Source organism: Myotis brandtii, unplaced genomic scaffold, assembly GCF_000412655.1.
Source record: "Myotis brandtii unplaced genomic scaffold, ASM41265v1 scaffold70, whole genome shotgun sequence".
NCBI classification, from domain to species: Eukaryota; Metazoa; Chordata; class Mammalia; order Chiroptera; family Vespertilionidae; genus Myotis; species Myotis brandtii.
Window position 1 is genome coordinate 765,150 of NW_005370741.1, and position 5,560 is coordinate 770,709.

General features: G+C 42.6%; 1 pseudogene; it reads right to left on the reverse strand.

The window, feature by feature from the left end:
• Positions 1 to 668: 668 nt before the first annotated feature.
• On the reverse strand, positions 669 to 2,919 carry LOC102262342 (annotated as a pseudogene).
• Between the last annotated feature and the right edge of the window lie 2,641 nt (positions 2,920 to 5,560).

Here is a 5,560-nt window from a genome sequence, read left to right on the forward strand (position 1 = left end):
AATCACAGAGGAGAAGAAGTAATTTGTAGAAAAAATGGGCTTAGGAAAAAAGTTATAGAGGTAAGGGAAGGGCCCTTGGAGTTTAGAAGTGAGGAAGGTAAAGGTGATGGGCCTGGGGGGAGGGGGAGGGGAAGGATGAGGGGAAGGGACAGGTGTGGGGTGTGCTCCCGGGAGGGAGAGGTGCTGGGTTCTCCATCCTAAGGTATTTTTTGTTAATTAAAAGGATTATTTATTTTAAATGCACATGGTACCATAATTCATCAAAATCATTTATAGTAGTTAACCACCTCTTAAATATGATCTTATAAACAATGTGTGGATTCAGTCAGTTTGTTTAACTGTCTGCTATGAAGTCTTTGAAAAAAGGAAATTATGACACGATCCATTCCATTATTAAAGGGGATTAAAAAGAAGCATAAACTAATTTGAATATACCTAGACATTTCCTAGGTATTGTATAAACCTGACTCTTTATATTAAAACTGTATTCTGGTTTCCTACTATAAGTAAGAAATTCCTTAACAGTGGCCTAGAAATGAGCTTAATGTCTTGGTGACACATACTTCCTCACCTCCTGATGGTCACTCATCAGTATAGTATGTCTGCTGTTTCACCTCTGCTAATCTTCCCAGGAGGACACGCATTCCATTCTAGCCATCGCATCCTCCTTAACCTTCCAAATGCCACTGCAGTGGGGAGGAGCCATCACAGATTGCCATAGCAACATAGTCTTTGTGACTCAGTGGATCAACCGCTTTCAGGCACTGTCCAAGTGACACCTGGTATAGCCGATTATTCTTCCCAAAGGTCCACCGCTGGGATTCCCCCCAACCCGTGGCACTTCACGAGTTGGGGTGGGTCTGATGACCGAGTTTCTGACATATCCAGGCAAAGCAGGTTACTTGAAACCAATTCATGCTCTTCATTATAAATCCAGATCTGATTTGGGTCACTGTGGTCACATGCTTTAAGCACTACTAGGCCTCCCTTCTGACTTGGGCACCTCTGGGCCACCAGATACTTGCCGGTCTGGAGGTGATAAAGCCTTCCATGCTGAAGGATTTTTGGGTATTTTGGCCTTCTGGTGATAAAAATGGGTTGCTGCGCCCTAACTGGTTTGGCTCAGTGGATATAGCATCGGCCTGAGGACTGAAGAGTCCCAAGTTCGATTCTGGTCAAGGGCATGTACCTTGGTTGTGGGCACATCAATGTAAAAAATCAATAAAATATATTTCAAAAAAATGGGTTGCTGGGGTTTGGCATTGGGCCCAGATATCTATATCTCTGGGTAAATGCTATCCACCTACCACTTAAATTATTTACAACCCAACTTCTCCCTCAATTCAACAAGCTGACTGATATTTCCATAGCTTCTTTAAGGAAAAATACTGCTCCTTATATTCATCCAACCAAACGTGTGGCAGCCTCAAGGAGTTGTGTGTCATGGTGGCCTGGCCTTCAGGGGAACCATAGGGTGGCCTTTTCGGGAAAAGGTGTCTGACTCTGGAGCAAGGGATGATGAAAAGCTTACCTCCTCACATCCAAATCCGAAATGATATTTCCAAGTTTTCTCCTCCCCAGATATCCATGCCGCTGTCATACTGCCCGAGTTCACTGAGTAGCTTCTATTCATGGCAGACAGTCCTCTAGCCATTGTAGGAGACTTTACTGGTCCTCCGAGCTTGGAAAGGGGAACAAGATCCCATTTTAAGTGCAGTCCCCAGTTGAACCCTCCAGGCACCACAGGGGACGAGCTGTAGGCCAGCGTGTCCGCCCTGATGATATCGATCACTGGGCACAGGACCGTCTGCCGGTCCTCCCGGATGGCAGCCAGCAAGGGCTGCAGCCACGTCACATTCACTTCACGCTGGCTGTCCAGGAACACCAGGACGTCTCCTGCTGCATGGGCTGCTCCCATCATTCTTCCTCGAATTAATCTCTCTTGCTTTGTGTTTCTTATTAATTAAATTTTCCCAGGGAGGTGTTTTTGGACAAATTCATCTAGTTTTCCTTTCAAATCATGAAGTCACTGTTGCCATCCATGAGGATGATTTCATGGAGAGCCCGGGCTGGTGTGCAGTCCAGGACGCTGTGCACAGTCCGCAGCAAAGCAGATAAGGCTTCATTGTAGAAACAAATAACAATGCTAGTGACTGGCAGATCCACAGGGTATTTCTTGTCTTTACATGCTGCATTCCGTGTATCTGGCACATCTCTGTGGTAGTCCAAGGGGTTGCTAATAAGCATATTGAAGGCAAGCTTCTGATACCCCAAGTCTCTCAACTCCTGATCATGTTTATTAAAAATCATACCCAGTTCAGAAGAGAATTTCATGCTGCCTTTTTCTGCATCTTCAATATGATTATCTACTATACCATCAATCTTGTTTGCTTTGAACTGTAATTCTAATATTTGACTTGGACCTCGGGTGAAATGGGGATAGAATTTTTGGGGAGTGGTCCATGGGGCCCAGATCCCTTGATGGGCACATTCTTAAGTGGCTGAGTCACTTCACTGAAGTTGAAATAAACAAAAAGCAAAACCGTCCAGGTTGCAGACGCTAAAAGGCATCCATAACAGAAATATCAAACGGTGACGCTTTCCATTTTAGAACTAGCATAGCTGAAGGGCCATTTTCACTTTCCTGGAGCAAAAGCTGCTGGAGCCATAAACTTGTGCTGGAGGCTGGGTGTGAACTGGCATCAGAGTTAGAAACTCTAGGAATGCAGTCTTGGGGGGCGGGCACACTTCTGTGGGCTTTGCCTCCAGGAGCCCCACCAGGTCTTCAAGGTGAAGGGGAGATCCCAGAAAGATCCTCTGGTGAATCTCGCTCGGGCAATTCAGGATTCCGGCCTTCTGGGACTCAGGCTGTGGCATCTTCCCTCCACCGTAGCCCAGGTCCAGCCGCACTAGCCGCCGCTGGTGGAACTGGCTTGAAGAAAACACAGTGCCACCCTAGCCTAGGCCTTGGGGGAATGGTGTGGGTGTGCTCCCGGGTCTTAAGGGTTTTAAGGGTAGAGATTTTAGGGGAGGTCCCAGGGGAAGATCTCAATAGAATGTTTATCAGCTTGCTAGGTGTGCCCTTTCAGGGTTCTGGTTTCCACTCGTTGATTGGCGGCACTGGAGGATCATTATTCTATGCAGCAGGTCCTGAGGTCAACTTTGGTGTTGCTTGTCTGGTTTTGCTGTTTTTCTGGGCCTGGAGCTGAAATACAACTGAAGCCTAGATGTTATCTCTAGGGAGGAAAGATCAGAGGGCCTAAATGGTATGACTAGCGATATACCTTGAGGATGAGGTCTTACCCTACAATTGTCCTTTGCTAGGCACCAAGGCTTTCCACCCTGGTGACCTTCGGTACCTGGCCCGAAGTCCTTGCTCTACTCATGTCTGTCTAACTGTCTATCACACCTCTTTCTTTTCTTAGGTTGTACTGCTTTCCCCCTTACATTTGTTGAACTTAGGTAGTACATTGTGAAGTTCAGATGTACAATCTATTTTTATTTTGGTATGAGGGAGTTTTAGAATACAAGGTCACTTGGTTAGTAATAACTAAGTCAGGGCAAGAATTCATCCTGGATATACCACTAGCCAAATCAGGGGCAATTTGAGCCTCATAATTAATAATCATAGTAACATAATAATCTACTACCTAAAATGGGAATCCATAAATCCATACCAATGTTTACAAATGAATGAATAAACATATAAAAGGTAGAGAAGGGAACGTCTCCTTCAAGCATAATGCCAGCTAACAAATGTGATAAACGAGGAAGGAGTGATGCAAGTTAGAAAGTCACCATTTGACAATCACCATATTTATAGTTGCTTCTGATAAGATCACCAATGGAAGCTAAAATTAGTGGGGTTTTTTCTCAGAATATGATACTTGTATAGTCTCAAATTATTTCCTCCAAGATTATCTAGTGATTACAAAGGAAAAATAGTAACTTTACATTGGTGTAATCTGGTAGATCCTGATTTAATCAAATAATGAGTGTTAACATTACCAGTAACAGGACTGAGTAGCATCATGTACCTCTGATGTGATGCATTGACAAGGACACAACATTGTGGTGTTCTTGCCAAAACTGCATAAGCTGAATCTAATCACGAGGAGACATCAGACACATCCAAGCTGAGGGATTGTCTGCAAATAACTGGCCTGAAAAGCAAACAAAACAAAAAACAAATACCTGGCCTGTAGTCTTTTTTTTAAAAAATATATTTTATTGATTTTTTACAGAGAGGAAGGGAGAGAGATAGTTAGAAACATCAATGAGAGAGAAACATCGATCAGCTGCCTCCTGCACACCTCCCACTGGGGATGTGCTCGCAACCAAGGTACACGCCCTTGACCGGAATCGAACCTGGGACCTTTCAGTCCACAGGCTGACGCTCTATCCACTGAGCAAAACTGGTTAGGGCATGGCCTGTAGTCTTGAAAAAAGTCAAGGTCATGAAAAACTGATGAACTGCCCCAGATTAAAGGAGACTAAAGAGATATGACAACTAAATGTTACATGTAATCCTGGAATTGAGACTGGACTTAAAAAAAAGACAGGACATTGTTGGAACAACTGATAACATTTTACTATGGACTATGGATTAGATAATGGTATTGTATTGATGTTAAATTTCCTTATTTTGATAACTGTACTGGAATTATGTAAGAGAATGTCTTTGTTCACAGAAAATGCACATTGAACTATTTCAGGACAAATAGATATGATGATTACAACTTAATTTCAAACAGTTCAGAAAAAACATATACACATACACATACAAAGAGAATGGGGTAAAATGTAAACACTTGGTGAATCTGGGAAAAGAGTGTACAAGAGTGCTTTGCAGGATTCTTGCAACTTTTCTATAATTTGAAATTACATGACAATAAAAAGTACCAAATAAACTCAATCCTGAATTTTTTGGGTTACTTTTTTTAAGCTTTATTTTATTTTGTTAATCCTCACCTGAGGATATCTTTCCATTGATTTTTAGAGAGAGTGGAAAGGAGGGAAAGAGACAGAGAGAGAAACATCAATGTGAGAGAGACACATAGATTGGTTGCCTCACGCATGTGCCCTGATTAGGACCCGGGATCGAGCCCACAATCGAGGTACATGCCCTTGACCAGAATCGAACCTGGAACCCTTCATTCTGTGGGCTGACACTCTATCCACTGAGCCAAACTGGCTAGGGCTTGGGTTACTTTTTTAAATAAGATTTTTATTGTGTATAGTATGCATATTTTTATTGAAGTATAGTATGCATACAGAAGAGTACACACACCAAAGGTGTCCAACTTGATTTTTATGAAATGAACCCCCCAGGTAATCATAATCTAGGTCAGGATCTAAAACATTACCAACATCTGGAAGCACCCTTACCAGTCATTACCTTTATTCTGCCAGGTAACCTTTATCTAACTTCTATTATCACAGTTTAGTTTTGTCTCTTTTTTATATACATAGAATCATACCATATAATTCTTTTTTGTGTGTACTTTCCCCCCAAACATGATGTTTGTGAGAGTCATTTCTTGTAAGTAGCTGTAATTAA